Source organism: Dermacentor silvarum, chromosome 7 (assembly GCF_013339745.2).
Source record: "Dermacentor silvarum isolate Dsil-2018 chromosome 7, BIME_Dsil_1.4, whole genome shotgun sequence".
Taxonomy (NCBI): Eukaryota; Metazoa; Arthropoda; class Arachnida; order Ixodida; family Ixodidae; genus Dermacentor; species Dermacentor silvarum.
This window is the reverse complement of record NC_051160.1, coordinates 83,121,186-83,137,961: the sequence shown is the minus strand read 5'-3', so window position 1 is coordinate 83,137,961 and position 16,776 is coordinate 83,121,186. Positions and strand designations below refer to the sequence as shown.

Here is a 16,776-nt window from a genome sequence, read left to right as displayed (position 1 = left end):
TTACGGAAAAATGCAGTAAGAATACGGAAAATCTCATTTTCAGAAATACAGCAAAATTTCCGTTAAAACGGAAAGTGCTCCCCGTTTTAAGTTTTACGGACATTTTCCGTAATAAATACGGAAAAATTGCAGTAAGAATACGGAAAATATCTCATTTTCAGAAATACAGCAAAATTTCCGTTAAAATACGGAAAGTGCTCCCCGTTTTAAGCTTTACGGTCATTTTTCCGTAATAATACGGTGACTACCTGTTCTGTACGAAACAGACAGAATTCCGTATTTTTGTTAATGCGATCAATATCCGTATTTTTGCAAGGAAAACTATACACGCTGTCTGCGTGAACGCTTGTACTCACAAAGTTTATCCTCTAAGAATATTTTATTGCAATGCAAATGGCGCCTGTGTTTGTACTGACGTTTTATTTGGTGTCAGCACATATTATATATATATATTATTATATATATATATATATATATATAAGTTTTAGTGAACAAAGAGCGGTGGCCATACATGACAACGTAAACAAACCTGCGCCGTTCGGTGCTGGTGCATTGGCAATTACATTGGTGCGCTATGCAAAAATTGTGCGCACTCTAAATCAGTACCGAAACGCAGTATAATGACCACGATTGGCTTTACATTTAACAAGAAATGGCTGCGAAGAGAACTGGCGGCCTATAAATCCAGTACTGCGGCTATAGATGAAATTTTAGACGGAAAGGAAAGAATTAACTCAGGAGTGGAAGGGTTTTACTGAACTGTACCGTATTTGGTTTCAATCGCCCCCATAGTATTTGCAAAATATCTCATCTCTGTCAACTGCCATTCATTGACACACCCCCATTACGCATATTCTGCACTGTTCAATTGTTGACAGCGTTGTAAATTTTTGCGGTAAGATGTAATCGCAAGCATTTATTCTTATTTATTTATTTAGATACCCTAAGGGCCCACAGGGGCATTACATAGTAGGGGGGGGGGACATAAAGCAGAACACAATTTTCACAATGAAGGAGCATCGCAGGTGGTAAATACAGCACTTTGGGGTACAGCAAGTCGTGAAACATATTAACAAGGTAAATATTCTTACAAAATTCACACTCAACGAAGCAAGAACAAAATAGCGAAAGCGAATAAGTGCTCTGGGAGAGAAAAATGTTACTAAAAGTGCTAGGATTGTAAATACGTTAGTAATGCTGAATAAAATAAGGAAGACTGTGTGTTATCGTGGCAATTCTGGAGGGTAACTGATTCCATTCTTTATTGATAAGGTTAACGGCGAATTGTTGGACTTTTCCGTCCGGGCAAAGATAGGGTTAACTTTGTAGGCATGATCGATGCGATGTGAAGTATGAGGTGACGGTAAAATGTGTGACCGGGCAAATGATGTGTTGCTGTGATACAGTGTGTGAAAAAAGCATAATCTGGCGAATTTCTGCGCATTGCGAGTGGCGGCATGTTGAGTGTTTGCTTCAAAGATGAAACGCTTTGAAATCGGGAGTAGGATGACATGATGAATCGCGTTGCTTTATTCTGGACGGCTTCGAGTAGATTGGTAAGGGCGATCTGGTAGGGATGCCAAATGACTGATGCATATTCCAGGGAGGGACGCACGAAGAAAGTGCACGCTTGAAGCCTGGTGTCCCTGTCGGCCAGATGCAAGCGTCGCTTCAGAAAGCCAAGTTTCCTTTGCGCTTTAGTTGTGATATATTTTATATGGTCAGTCCATGTTAAGCTAGAATTTATGTAGACACCGAGGTATTTAGCCGATGTAACCGAGTTTACTATGCTATTGTTTAAAATATAAGTATTAGTTGGAGACTTTGGAACGGAAGTGAAGTTCAGGTGATTGGTCTTTTCTGTGTTAATTTGCATCTGCCATTGCAGCACCATTCCGTTAGTTATTAAGGTCAGATTGCAGTGTTATAATGTCGTTAGGGCTAACCATATATCTCTCTGTAAATCACACATCATCGGCAAAAAGACGAACTGTTGAATTAATATTTAATGCTATGTCATTAATGTATATCATCATGTATCATTTAGCGTTTCATCTTGAAACAAGACCGGCGAGCGCACACTTTCTTGTACGGAATTCTGCTGTACAGTAACAGATGGACGCATTGTGAGTGAAGAACAGAAACGATGGATGGTTAGGCTGCTTGACTCTCGGCATGTTTGAATGGGCAAAGTTCCGAATTTGTCGCTGTGTGGTGTATGTTTGTGTGCTCGTCATGTGCCGTCATAGCGCGGGTATACTTGCGCGGAATGTGTTTCACTTCGGCTACAAAACTTTGCACGCTGCGGCATCGAACAAGCACCAATACGTGTGCAAACTACGGGAAGGTGATCGAAGATGAGGGATATAGCACTGTGTGTACTGTCAAAAGGAAAGAAAGAAAGAAAAAGAAAAAAAAACGCCCTGTCCCGAGTTGGCATAATGATTCAACCTTTATTTCTTTTTTAACCCGACATGTAACACCATTTATTACATGAGCTTTATCCGTGGGTAAAAGTAATGGCACAACTCACTATTTGCCCGTTCATTACATGCACCAGCCAGTCCAAATTAACACTATACTAGAGCTTATTGACGCATCGCATTACACTCTAGCACGGCATTGCAACGCTCACCGGACTCTCGTCTGGTTGACTTATCTGCCTTTCCTCTCCTTGCTTTCTCTATCTCTTTGTATACAATGTATACAAAGAGATATCTCTTTGGCAATGTATACAATGTATACAATGCCCTGTGGCAGAGAAAGCGATCTCCTCTTCCAGAGTTCAATTATTTGTCAAGCAATCATTTTACTCTTCCAACAACTACTGCATAAATGGGAAAACGAAACCGATTTTGTTTTGTTCTCCGCGCTCCCAGCACCAGGTGGAACCACGCGCGGCGCTTCCGATCTCGGAGGATGTAACAAGACGAGCGGTTGACGAAGCTGCATTGTGTAGCCAGCCGGTTTATCTTTTTATGTTGTACAGTTTGTTAGTTTACCGTAAATATGTCTTGATTTGTACTCAAGAGTGGAGCAAGGCCCTATGGAACAGAGATTGACGCATCGTGAGCGAAGAACAGACGCGATGGATGGTTAGGCTGCTTGACTCTCGGCTGTACGACTCTCGGCATGTTAGGACTGGCAAAGTTCCGAATTTGTCGCGGTGTGGTGTACGCTTCTGTGCTCGTCAAGTGCCGTCAGAGCGCGGGGATGTTTGAACGGAATGTGTCCCTTCGTCTACAAAACTCTGCACGCTGCGGCATCGAAGTCCTGTGTACGGGTGCACGTATGCGCTTGGATACGGGATAGCCTGCCCTCAACGGATGTTCAACAGTGTACGCACGCTGCGCGTACGCGTACGTATGAGGTAAGCCCGTTGTAATTCTATTTGTTCGGTTTGCATAGTGTAGCTGTTTAGATGATGTGTGGTAAGCTGGCGTGGCGAACAGAACTATTTGTTTTTCAAAAGGCCAGTAAACAGCGTCATAGGGCAAAAATGGCGCGTGAATGGGAAAAAGGATCACATAATTTCACATCGATCTCCATGGTAGCGCGATCGAAATTTTTTGTGTGGCGCGTATAACCTATTGCTCATGCGCGTTAAAAACTTAGAATAAGAGTGCATTCAGTTGCGCACATAATTCCTATTGACGCTTGTACTGTCACTATACGTGCGATAGTCGCCTCCTTGTTTGCATGCATTTACATTGTAGTTACCAAAAAAAAAGTGTTAGCTCTGCTGTGTCTTTCCTTGGTGCAACTGCTTGTGGTGCAGCAAGACGTTTTGCTTCTAATGATGTCTGGGCAATCCAAGCGTTCGTGTCGTGTAGCTAGCTGTAAATGTATCAGTTGCAAAAAAATTGTACATGCCAGAGAAGCAAATGCAATCAATATAGACTGTATTTTATAAATCCTTCAGTTCAACTGCTTCAGCAGAAAGTAGATATGCATGAAAATCAGATGATTGTGCTGATGCTTAGCAAGAACAAGGTAACATAACATTACTGATTCAATATTTTCTTTTACTGAAAGACTAGTTGCTGGTGTCCTGCTGGAGCTGAGAAGAGATCTGCTGCCTGCCATGAGACCATGTCTCTCAAGTTACCGCAATATTGTTGCCTTCAAAGTAAGTGGATTTGTTTCTCTCAGCATTTTACTACCAACCTGCATCATGGCAATCCACTTAGCTGTGTAGGTGATCACTGTTAGTGACATTAGAGTGCTGGTGGACAAGCACCCTTTGAATGTTACAACACACAGCTGTGGCAATATGTGAAGCTGTTAATATACAGTGTCCCAACTATGATGCATAAATATTTTTTAAAATAAAGATGCCACGTAGCTGGACAAAACCAAGTTATTACGTTTGCCATTGCTTGGAGATACTGAGAATATTCTTTGCATTCTGCCTAATTAGATCATTAGTCTTAATTAATCAACCTCTCAATTACTCTAATCAGATGAAAAGTGTAAATGAGGAAATTGTAGAACACCATGAACAACTCCTGATACAGCATCCTGTTGTGCAAAAAGTGCTACATATAAGTGTTCTTCCGAGCGGGAAAGAAGCTCGCGAATACACATAAAATTGCCGCATGAATGGCCGCTCGAGGCTCTTTGCGTGTATTCGTGGCTTTCTTTCACGCTCAGAAAAACTTTCATGTAGCACATATTTCATGTAATTATAATATGTGAGAAGTTGATTAAATAATTTACACTTAATTATGCAATTAGGCAGAATGCAAAAAAGTGAGTATCTCCAGGTGATGGCAAACTTTACCTTGGTTGTGTCCAGATACGTAGCATTTGCATATTTTCAAACCTTTGTGTGTTGGGACGCCCCGTATAAGCCAGATTTGTTTCTCCAAGTTAATATACTGATGACATTCGATTGTGGTCTAGCAGGCAAAAATGCTAAACAGGAAGAAATTTTAATTTGCTCTTGGTAGGTTGTTCAAGCAAATCAGCCAAGTTGTTACACATGAAATGCGGCATTTGTAGGTGTGTTCTGCAACACTGCAGCCCTGCAGCCCTAAATAACTTTTGAGTAAAGTGCTACTACTATAATTTCTCTAAAGCATGCAGCAAGGTTCAGCATTCCAGGAGGCTGGCATCAAGAGAGATCTATTTATATGAATTTCATATGTGAAAATGAGGTGTTATTGTTTGGATGACTGTATAAACTTATGCTTTAATTCCAGTCTTGCATGAGGCAGACTTTGACGGGAAAATTGATTTCTTTTGGGCAATGTGGTACAAATGCATAGGGGTAATGCTTGTATGCATACACATTACATCCCTATTGCTTAGCCAAGGGGTGCCCCTGCGTGTTAAAATTTACAGGGCTCAGATTGAAGAATGTCAACTTTTGTAAAATCAACTACACCTTTTAGATTATGAGATTACAATTATTGCATACCGTCATAGTGTGGTATATGGGCTGAATGTTTTTCACTTTGTCTATAAAACCCTGCACACTGCGGTATCATGAAAATTTATTCTATGTAAAACAAGCCATGCTGCTTGCCGATTTAAGCAAATATAAGGCAACTTTTCTAGGAATGTTTCTGGCCTTGTAATGTACTTCATGTTATATTCTTTAAGACTATAAAGCAGATTGTTCTTCTGTACATTTTCTGGAAACTTAAACTGCGGCGATCTAAACCACTTGGCAACAATGCTGTGATCGCTACCGCGTGTGGAGCAAACGCAGCTTTGCCTTGTTCAATTGTGTCGCGGGCACTTCTGAAGCGCTGCCTATTTAGTAAATAATCTTGGTGGCATGGAAGCGCCATCTGCTTCTATGCATTGCTTTGTTTTCTTGTGGCATCACGTCACATTATAATCGTAATATTTTTTTTCGTTTTCTGAGAGTCTCATATTGCCCCCTCTCATCATGCTGTCATTGTGGTTGCATTATTTATGTGCAAATATTTATGTATAGATGACCACTGCTCCAAGTTCCATTTTATCGCAAAGTAAGCTACGAATACCCAAGGAATTATGTATAGCAAAATACCAAAGTCAAATTGCCGAACACAACCAAGGAGACTCAGTGCACAGTCTCTCACCAGATTGCATTGGTCATGCAAAGGTGCACAGCATACCTCTTTATTACTTGCTGAACAAGCTGTGAGAAAACTGAATATTTATGTAGCTTCAATTAAGTGCTATCAGCCATTACTTCTGCCCTCGGCAATTGTGGACTATTATCACGGCTTTTCTTTTTCTAACTCATTTTGCTTATTATAGAGGGATTACTGCCTGTGTTCATAGGAAATAAATCACATGGGCAATCAAACGCCAAGAATGTATAAACTTGGAACATTGATTGTGCAGTTTGATGGTTCAGAATAAGTAGAAATACAGCATAAAAACTTAACTTTTACTTGAAACAACAATAGAGCATACAGTAACCATACGTGCCTGCTGTAGCCCCTGTGCCAAGTAAATTTCAATTCTCCTTTTTGCATCCTATCAGAGCGCTGGTAACATGTTTCACATTTCTGTCAGCCAACTAACCTGTCTTGTAACAGTAAAAATGTGCCAACTGTGTTTTTTAACAACATGCTAGAATATGCAGGCAGTTCGCTTAGAAAACTAAAGCCATAGAATCAATACAGTGATGCGACTTTCGGTTTGCATGTCACAGGTTGAGAAAAGTAAGGTGGGAGCTGTTTCCAATGTTCCGACTAGATAGCAAAGCTAGCATAAAAGGTTGCACACCACTGAGCTCTACTATGGGGGGCTGGATAGCGCATTGAGCGCCTTCGACTGAAGCCAACCTTGTCCCAGAAGTTGGTACTTCACGACTTTGCTGTGGCATTTCACCTGCACAGGAGTGCGGCATTTCTGCTATAATGCTTGCCCTTTGTGCCGCAAGCTACCGAAGCAATCCAGAGAAGTATTTCGAGAAGACGTCCAGAATTTTCCATCACAGCACTGACAGCATCGCTAACATGAGTGGCACGTGCTGAAAACACTTGTCAATCAGAAAATGCTTTCTGTAAGAAAAACTTATCACGTACGGGTTCAGAACATCGTAACAGCTCTCACCAGACATGTGGAGACATCGCCTAGATGTGGAAAACCACGATGAAAAATTTTTATGGCAGCAATATTGTGCAACGGCACACACTAGTAAGTGCAGCGTATGCCCTACTTTTGGGACAAGCCGCTGCACGACACTGCATTTCCACTGGCTTCATCTACCCCTGGCTCTGGGCAGCGAAGCGGCATTCAGCAAAACATAGTAGAGATCAGTGGTGCACATAGTATTTTATGTCCCCTTTCTCGATGCCAGCTGAACACACGGTAACTGTTTCCAAAGCAGAAAAACTAAGGGCAAGGGCTCTGTACACATTGCATCGTAAAGTGGCTGATGCTTGGGCAAAGCAAATACTGTGCATGGTAGATTTGTGTGAGGCAAGCTAGGAGTCAAAAAGCCTGCTGCATACTAGCAAATGACCAACATATTGTTGCATGTTGAAATTCTTTTTTTATTCCTCATCACTCATTTGTGTAGGGGAGACGGCTCTCACAACTGGAGAAGCCTGGGAAGCATGCAGTACTCCACAAAACCGGTTTCAACGTAAAATGTGTCTGCATCTCATAATTTCATGGCTGCAAGAGTGAGCCCAATGGTAAACACATCTGAGTGTTCATGATGTCATGCATTATCCACTTTATCTGCACGTCATACCTATCTTGACAAAGCTGATATTGCCTTTAGAGAAATTGTAGATGTTGTGAGCTTGCATTTCAGAACGCACAACAAGCTTAACACGTACAACACCAGAACAATTTGTTGAGAATTTCGGATCAGGAATCTTCGAAGCACAATTTGTTTAGTGGTGTTAAGATTCTGCTTAAGGTTGTTGATTATTACATTCATATAGTGTTCAAGCATTGCTGTAACAACATTCTTCGCTTGGAGTACATAGTAAGGGTGTACTCCACATGAGCTGGTGGCATTTTGCTCCATATTCAAAAACTGGTTTCTTCTTCAGTTGAGATTTTCAAGTTTGCATTCTTTATTAGCTGTTGTATGTGACCTATCCTAAATGTTTGAATAGTGAACACAACGTGACCTTTTTGATTGATTTTGTGGATTGTACACCCTTGCTGCAAACAATTTGAGATGATAACTGTTTCCGCCTTAATGAAAAATAATTGCTTGAAGCAGCCATAGCCACCAATAATACTAGCATGACACGATTATGAAAATTGTGATGTACTTTGATTTATAATGTTTTTAAACATATGGAGCTCTGCCTGTGGTGTAAATGGGTTCCTGATATCCATTCGTGATGCAAGAATTTGAAGAATAAACTGAAGCAAGAATGTTTACTTACTTTTCAAGAGAAGCTCATGGCAATTTCCTCATGAAAAGTAAAATAACGAGAAATAACTTTACTGAGCTGAGAAGAGTGCTACAATTGTCTCATTCGAATAGTGCCATATACAGAAGCTACAACAAATGTTTACTATTTTGGTTGCATTTGTATATATGGTCTTGTCACGTGTTGCAAGCTGTATTCAGAATGGCCACAGCTCAGTCATGATTGTGGCATTGTGCAATGAAGTACCGCTGGCATCACCCGGAAAGTGTCGCAAAGTTACAAATACAACTTTGAATGGGTTCTTTTAGGAAAAAAGACTTAGCTCAGCAAATTATCCTTTTTTATGCAGCCTGTCGAGACAAGGTTTCTGTACATGGCCATGGCGCTCAAGGAAGAAACCGAGACTGTAGACTGCCAACGTTCATTCCTGTTCCGGCAAAGACGGGCCAGCAGTGACCAGCAGGATTTTACAAAGTGAACTCATCACAGCTTGAGCCACTCCATGCCACAAGCAGTTGCTCCTCGAGCCACCGTGCAAAGGTTCCTTGGGGCACAAGTCCAACTCAGCGCCACAACCTTTCTTCTGCAGTTTTTCTACCTACTTAGCTAACCAGGTGGGTCAAAGATGGCAGAGGGAAAGGGAATCACAGCTTTAAGCATAGAACCTGCTGAAGCTTAATGCAGTTTGAGAGTGAACAGTGAACGAGAAATAGGTGGAGAGAAATAGGACACCTCTTCTCCCTCAGAGAATTGGCAGTGAAAAAAAAACAGCTTATGAAGGCTTGAATATTGGTCGGAATAATTTGGCATAGGTAGGATAATGACTATGAATGTTTCTGGCAAAGGTAGTGGTAGTAGGCTGAATAATCAAGGAGTTTAAATATAGATTAGAAAACAAATTTCATTACACTACCAGAATTTTAAATCATCCCAATAATTCTTTTAATTGACGGTTTATGCGTGTTGAGCGACAATGCTTCTTGATGCCTGCTTCTTGCTGAGATCATTCTTATGCTGCATAATTCACCTGTTCAAGTTCCATGTTTCTCCCGTCCAAGCAAATTTACATTCATCACAAGAAAACTTATAGATGATTTCCAGAAACTTGCTGATTAAATGAGAGAGCAGCATGCACCCCAGGCTTTCTTACATATGCGTTCAAGAGCCTCAGATCTCGTGAATGTTAGACATACTCCTGCTGAGCAAGTTCTTGGTATCATCTACAAGGTCATTTCAGAATATGAGTTTGCTTAAGTTGGAGAAACAGTCGATCGAAGACATGTCAAGCGATATCGCTGTCGATGCATCTACATTCCAACTGAAATAAAAGTAAATATAGCACCAAATGCAAGAATTATTGGGATGATGCCATTCTTGCAGTGGAATGAAATCCTTCTAATCTAAATATGCAATCCAAATAATTCAGACTACTAAATACTTCCAAAGGGGTTGCGTCGTGAATTATGCATGTTGCATTCCGTATTTTCTTACTATAAGACCCATCGATGCTTAAACAGCAGAGAAAACATTAAGAGCTGAGTACTTAATACTTTATATTGCTCCATAAATCAGTTTCCCTGCCAACATCAGCGTCCCGCGCTAATAATGTTTGGGAGAATGTGTGAAACAAGGCACCTGACCCATAGGGTAGTGCTGTTCACTTTGTTTGGGAATGAAGGTCATACTGTACATGTATGTGATAGCCATACGTGTCATTACCTTTAAAAAAAGGAAGCAAAACTGTGAGTCTGCCTAAGTGGAACAGATTCATTAAAAAATGTTTTGTGCATAAACAAACAAGGACGAAGAAAAGGAGCAACACAAGCACGATCCCGTTCTAACAACTGGTTTTATTTTCGAAGAACCATTTACTTAAGAACCCAGATCTGTGCTATCCAGTCAACACAACACATCAATAGCGTATATAACAACACTTTTGATAAAAATGCCACGGATAAGCGCGACCCGGTCAACATAAAAACAGCAATGCGCATTAAACAAGCACTTAAGATGAAAAGACAGGAGCGAATATAGCAGTGAAACAGAAGGATGACTGATGCATTTTTCCTTTAGTTTTGCAATCCAGTGCGCTTCCACAATTTCTCGCGATTTGATTTCGATGCCTAAACAATATGGAGGTGCTTCTAAGTCAAGGTGAGCACGCATGTTCTTGACAAAGCATAGCCAAATGCTTACTAGGGCCAGCTTTCAGACTGGACAAGTGTTCCCTTAGTCTCGTGTTAAAGCATCTTGCAGTCTGCACTACGTACACATGACCTCATGTCACAGGAACCTGATACACAACTTTCTTCGCGCAATGAAGAAATTGGTTCTCACGCAGATTTTTAATACTGCATTCTTTCTTTGCATCACCCTTACTTTCGAACTTACTTTTTATCCTAGAACACACACTACCTCTCGTTTTTAGCCGAAAGCACCACTTTTACTTCGTAACTCCCAGCCACCTTTTTAAGTCTGTGTGAAAGGCCATGCACATACGGAATCACTGAAACCTTGGAAGCTAATTCTTTCTGGCTTTGTTTTTTTGTGCATAGTTCTTTATGCTGTTTAAGTTTTTCTTAAGTCTAGCACATGACGCCAGCATCACAGCGAGCAGGCACCTACCCGGCCTCTCTCAACCGATCAACTTGCTCAAGAAAGGCAATGTTTACTGTGCGGAACACGACTTCAACAATGCTGACCGGCAACATGAAATGACTATGCCATTCTTCACAAGCCTGCAATGGTTTTAGGCATAGTTCATTAGCGGTTTTCCAGCTCGGGGCGTGAATGACCAACACACATGTTCTGGTAGAATTTCTAACTTGACATAAAGGAACTGTAGCTTGTTATCTACCGGTACTTCCGAAGTAAAAGTCAAGCCTTCAATAGTAGTAGAAGCCTTTGACTCTAGGCAAGGGCTTAAATTTTACTTTGCAAGTACTGGTAGATAAGAAGCTACAGTTTCTTGTTAACAAGCTACATGAACTATGCCTCAAGCAATTCCAGGCTTGTAAAGAATGGCACAGTCATTTCATGTTGCCACTCAGCATTGTTGAAGTCGTGTTACCGCACTGTAAACATTGCCTTTCTTGAGCAAGTTGATCAGTTGAGAGAGGCCGGGTACCTGCTCGCTGTGATGCTGGTGTCATGCGCTAGACTAATGAAAAAACTTGAACAGGATAAGGAACTATGCACAAAAAATTTAAGGCAGAAAGAATTAGCTTTCAAGGTTTCAGTGATTCCATATGTGCATCGCCTTTCACACAGACTTAAAAAGGTGGCTGGGAGTTATGAAGTAAAAGTGGTGTTTTCGGCTAAAAACAAAAGAGGTAATGTGTGTTCTAGAGTAAAAAGTAAGTTCGAAAGTAAGGGTGATGCAAAGAAAGAATGTAGTATTAAACATCCGCATAAGAACCAATTTCTTGATTGTGCGAAGAATGTTGAGTATCAGGTTTGTATGACATGTGGTCATGTGTACGTAGGGCAGACTTCAAGATGCATTAACACAAGACTAAGGGAACACTTGTCCAGTCTGAAAGGTGGCCCTAGTAAGCATTTCGCCATGCATTGTCAAGAACATGCGTGCTCACCTTGTCTTAAAAGCACTGGCACATTGTTTAGGCAACGAAATCAAACCGCGAGGGAAATTGTGGAAGTGCACTGGATTGCAAAACTAAAGTAAAAATGCATCAGTCATCCTTCTGTTTCATTGCTAGATAAAGAGAATTCGCTCCTGTCATCTTATCCTTAACATAGTTTCATCTTAAGTGCTCGTTTTATGTGCATTGCTGTTTTTATGTTGACGGGGTCGCGCTGATCCGTGGCATTTTTATCACACGTGTTGTTATATGCGCTGTTGATGTGTCCTGTTGATTGGATTGAGCAGATCTCTGGGTTCTAAGCAAATGGTTCTTCGTCCTTGTTTGTTTGCGCGCAGAAAATTTTTTTAATAAAAAGTTTTTCAAAACTGTAAGGAGGTTTTTACTGTGTGCAGTTTAAAAAAAAGAAAAAAGCTTCACAGCTGTTACTAAATGCACTTTCCAGAGCTTTACACTATGCAGCTGTACTAGTTTACACAGAATACACGTCACCTCTCGTCACGGCCCAGGTGGCTATTCAGGTTTTTCAAAGGTGTTTCATTGTATGGGACGGCACATACAGCATCACTTATTTGCAAGATATTGCATTCCAATTCTGTCATATGAGATAAATTCATTAGAGAGTTTTAAATTGCCCTAAATGTATTACAGCTGTGGACCAGTACACTGGCAGTAGCTTGCAGTAACTATAGCTTGGGGAATATAATTGCAACTGCCATGTTATGTGTACCTGCTAGTGCACAGGCATCGGCCACAGAAATCTTTAGGGTACACTAGTTTCTTCTATTTTGGAGTACGCATCCTCCACCAGATTAAAATGTGAAGTGGATTGTCATTTGCGGCGTATACTCCTGCGTAAACTTTATAACCATTTCTCCTCATCTGCTCTACAGATCATTGTTACTACAACTGCAAAAGCAGGGTGCCTGTTTACAGCACCTGTAGAGAGCAAAGTCGGCGAATCTTGAATGAATAATCATATAATTTTAGTATTTTCCAGCAAAGTTAACACTTTGTGTCTTCCACTGTGGTGTTTTTCAAATTCTAAGGTTGGCACATGTGCACAAGGTTTCACTACAGTATGTCATTTTGCAGGAAAAAGTGTATTTGCCCGTGATGTTCTGCTGCACAGAATGTCATGAGTTTTCTTATGTGTCGGTCACCATCTCGCAAACTGCTCCTTTCGGAGTTGGAAGGCAACATTAAGGCGAAGTACATTTAATGTTCGAAAAAAAAGGATGTGCCCTCTGATCCCCTTATTTTCGATGGGGGCGAAATGCGAAAACACCCGTCTACTTAGATTTAGGTGCACGTTAAAGAATCCCAGGTGGTCCAAATTTCCGGAATCCCCCACTATGGCGTGCCTCATAATCAGATCGTGGTTTTGGCACGTAAAACCCCATAATTTAATTTTTTTGATCTCCTTATTCTCCTCACTTGATGCCTAGTGTTCTAATAGCATGATCGACACGATGACCATCAATGTGATGTGCAATTATTGTGTATTGGGGGCCAGGGTACATTCATTTTAGCAGCTTTTTCGGTTGACTTGAATCAGTATTGTAGAATGCTGTTTGCTTCTTTTACTCATTGTTACCAAATATCACTTTTGACTGCGGCAACAAGTATAATGTTGTGTGCTAGCACTCCTGCCAACCGATATAACTTGAAGGCATCTGTGATAAAAAAAACAGCTAATGATTTCCCAAGAGCTAAGGTCCAGTGAGACCAATAAATTTTAAGCTAATACCTGTGGATGGTACTGCTGAATGAATGCCCATCCAGTAGGACTGTCCATACCATTTTCTTCCATAAAATTACATTGAAGATTTGAACAGAATCTGAACGTAGACTTGTCTGCAAAGTGATCCATTTCCTTATCCAAGTAATACAGCTTCAGCAGGAAGACTGAAATTTCAAGTCGTCAGTAGTGGCATGAACATACAGTAAACAGTGCTAAACTTTTCCCTATCTTGCACCTTTTATCATTTCCCGTCCCATTTTTTTTCACAGGCTGTTCTTTACTATTTATGGTCATACCCAGTTTAATTTGGTGTCCTTACTTATTTATTATTTGACCAATATCTTTTTTTCTTTATCGGATCTTGATGAAATGTTTATTGATAACGTACCTTAATTTGCCATTTCCACTGATCTTAAACAGACACATCATGTTACAAAGTTTATTTTGCCTAACTCTTCATTGCTTTTTTTTGCCAAATGTCCAAACAGTTTATTTTAATTCCTATGTTGATTTCTGGGAAGAATAGGTCTACTAGGTCTACAGATCGTTTTCTGTTTAGGTCATCCCTACTCATTGTAACAACTTACAGCAGTGCCCCTACACACTCCATCACAATCACTGCGAAACACACCCTTCCTACCTTTATTTTAACACTTTGGTTTCTCTTGACCTACTATATGCACCAGATGAGGGTAGGGGCGAGTGAGCTATGCACATCAAAAACCGCTGCCAAGGAAAACAGCTGCTGCCCTGATGACACGTATCTGTCGAATTGTTGGCTACAGCAATATCCCTTGTTTTGACAATGTTGAACCACGTTCATGGTTTTTTAATACTTCAGTTACCGCTTTGTTGTGTTCTGTGATTGTCTTTTGTTGCCACTTCCTTTAGGATGGAAATTCACCAATATTATTTGTTTCTCCTAACAGCAGCAAGTTTATCCTTGCAAGGCATGTGGGAACAGCTTTCACCAGGAAAAGTGCAAGACGAGTGGTCGAAGAAAATAAAATTGCTTCTGTGATCTAAAGTACTTGACGAATAAAATTTTGCACTTATTTGTATATATGTCGTGCAATTCATTCATATCACAAAAAGCAAAGTGTTTGATCTTTTGAGCTATTTCAATGTGTTGGCCAGACAGTTTTCTCCATAGCGACCTGCTGCTTCTGCAATGAGCTGCATTCATGACATTTGCATTAAAGGATATGTACTATCGGGGACAAAAGTGCCCAGGACGTGCGAGTGTCGACCAAATTGCATCTCTGCACTATCAGCCGCTATCATCTGCGTTGCAGACCACTTTCCGAATGCAAATGTTAGCGTGGCTGATCCCAGCAGAAAGTGCACCATTAAAATTCGGTCGTCATTCGCACATTTTGGGCACTTCTGTCCCCAATAGTACATTCTCTAAATAATCAATATGCTCTGTAAAACATAATGCATGAAACACCTCTATTTTAACGATTGGACCGTATAGTACAGATTTAGCATACGGAGCCTTTTTATTTCTGAGTACGGAAACACCTGTATGTTAACGGTTGGACCGTATAGTAGAGATTCAGCATACAGAGTCTTTTGTTTTCTGGATACAGAAACACCTGTATTTTAACGGTTGGACCGTATAGTACAAATTCAGCCTACGGAGCCTTTCGTTTCCTGGATACGAAAATACCTGTATTTTAACGGTTGGACCGTATACTACAGATTCAATATACAGCGCCTTCCGTTTTCTGAATACGGAAAGCACCTGTACATTAACGGTCGAACCATACGATTCAGCATACAGAGTCTTCCGTTTTCTGAATACATAAGCACTCGTATTTTGTAATACGCTCTCTATTTTTACGGTTGTCCGTTCTACGGAAATGACCGTTCTTTACTTACGCAAAGTGTTCGGTCACAAATTACCAGCAGATTGGCCGTAAAACCAAAGCAATTTTTTTACAGTGTACTGTTGCGCTGCCGGTGCATGCGCGGCTCGGACGCTGAGTGTTTGAGCAGCATCTCCTAGATCGCCTCAGACGAGGAGTGAATTTGGTTGCAAAAACGACAGTGACATACACTTTCACACATGCACCGTATAAGCACTGCGCTTAACGGCCTCATTGGCGAAGGAAGGGCGACTTTCTACCTTCTCTTTCGGGTATGCGCGTTGTATGCACGCGCACTATAGACACACTTGCGTTCCTACTGAGCTGGTGTGTGCAGGCTTTAGTATGAGCAGTAAATATCAAAGTAGCTTTAGAGAATATTATAATCAAGCTCCTTTAAATTACTCCCGCACTTCGGTGTTCATTTCTCCTAACCTCCATCAACTTCGCAGGCACGCACGGCCGTCCTAGAAGAGGCTTGTATTGGCTTATATGATGCCTACTTTCGAGCACACATCTTGCGCCATTTGCGCACACTTCATGCATATGAGTATGCAACCTGCTCCAATCGAATGGGGCGTTTGTCTAAACATTAAGCATTACACGTGTTATTAGTTCCCGCCCGTGATTTATAACGCATGCGCCTTGCAGCAATCGACATAAACGCGGTGAAAATCGTCAGTACGGGGCATTTTGGCACTAGCAAGAGCAGCTTCCTTTCACAAATAACTGGAAAACGGTCCTCGGGGCTACTAACAAATCAGATAATCGCACGCAACTTCATAAAACGTGTATAATCAAGACTTCCGACGAATCTTTCTCTTAGTTGTGAATGGTGCCCCTTCGGAAGCTCCAGACAGCTGAGGAAGAAGAAGAAAAAAAAAAGATCATTGGCAATTTAGCAGTAAATACGAGAAAAATGCGGTGGCAATACGTCGCACCTATTCGAAGTCCCAGTTTCACATTATTTAAACCAAGTTCCCCACATCGCAAAGTGCTCTTCATAAGCTCACTCGAGACACGTCCAGTCTCTTCGGGGATCAAAGTGAAACTGATGGTGTGCACTGCAGACAACCGTCATACATACACACCTTTACACGTACATACATAGACGCTCTCCTAAGCTCTCCCATCCTCTCTCTAACTCTGTCAGGTGACCGGCTTCCCAGACTTCAGATTCACACACACTATTTTTCCACTTCAACCCTCCTTGA

The 16,776-nt window shown here is 41.1% G+C and overlaps 1 long non-coding RNA gene across 2 annotated transcripts; it reads left to right on the top strand.

Moving 5' to 3' along the window:
* Positions 1 to 2,706: 2,706 nt before the first annotated feature.
* On the top strand, positions 2,707 to 15,471 carry LOC125946839 (uncharacterized). Of its 2 annotated transcripts, none has more exons than XR_007467916.1 (4): positions 2,707 to 3,370; positions 4,036 to 4,129; positions 8,695 to 8,959; positions 14,624 to 15,471. It is a non-coding gene; the product is annotated as an uncharacterized LOC125946839 (long non-coding RNA). The 2 variants fall into 2 exon arrangements; XR_007467915.1 differs by having other exon boundaries at positions 2,709 to 3,370; positions 14,621 to 15,471.
* The last annotated feature ends 1,305 nt before the right edge of the window (positions 15,472 to 16,776 follow it).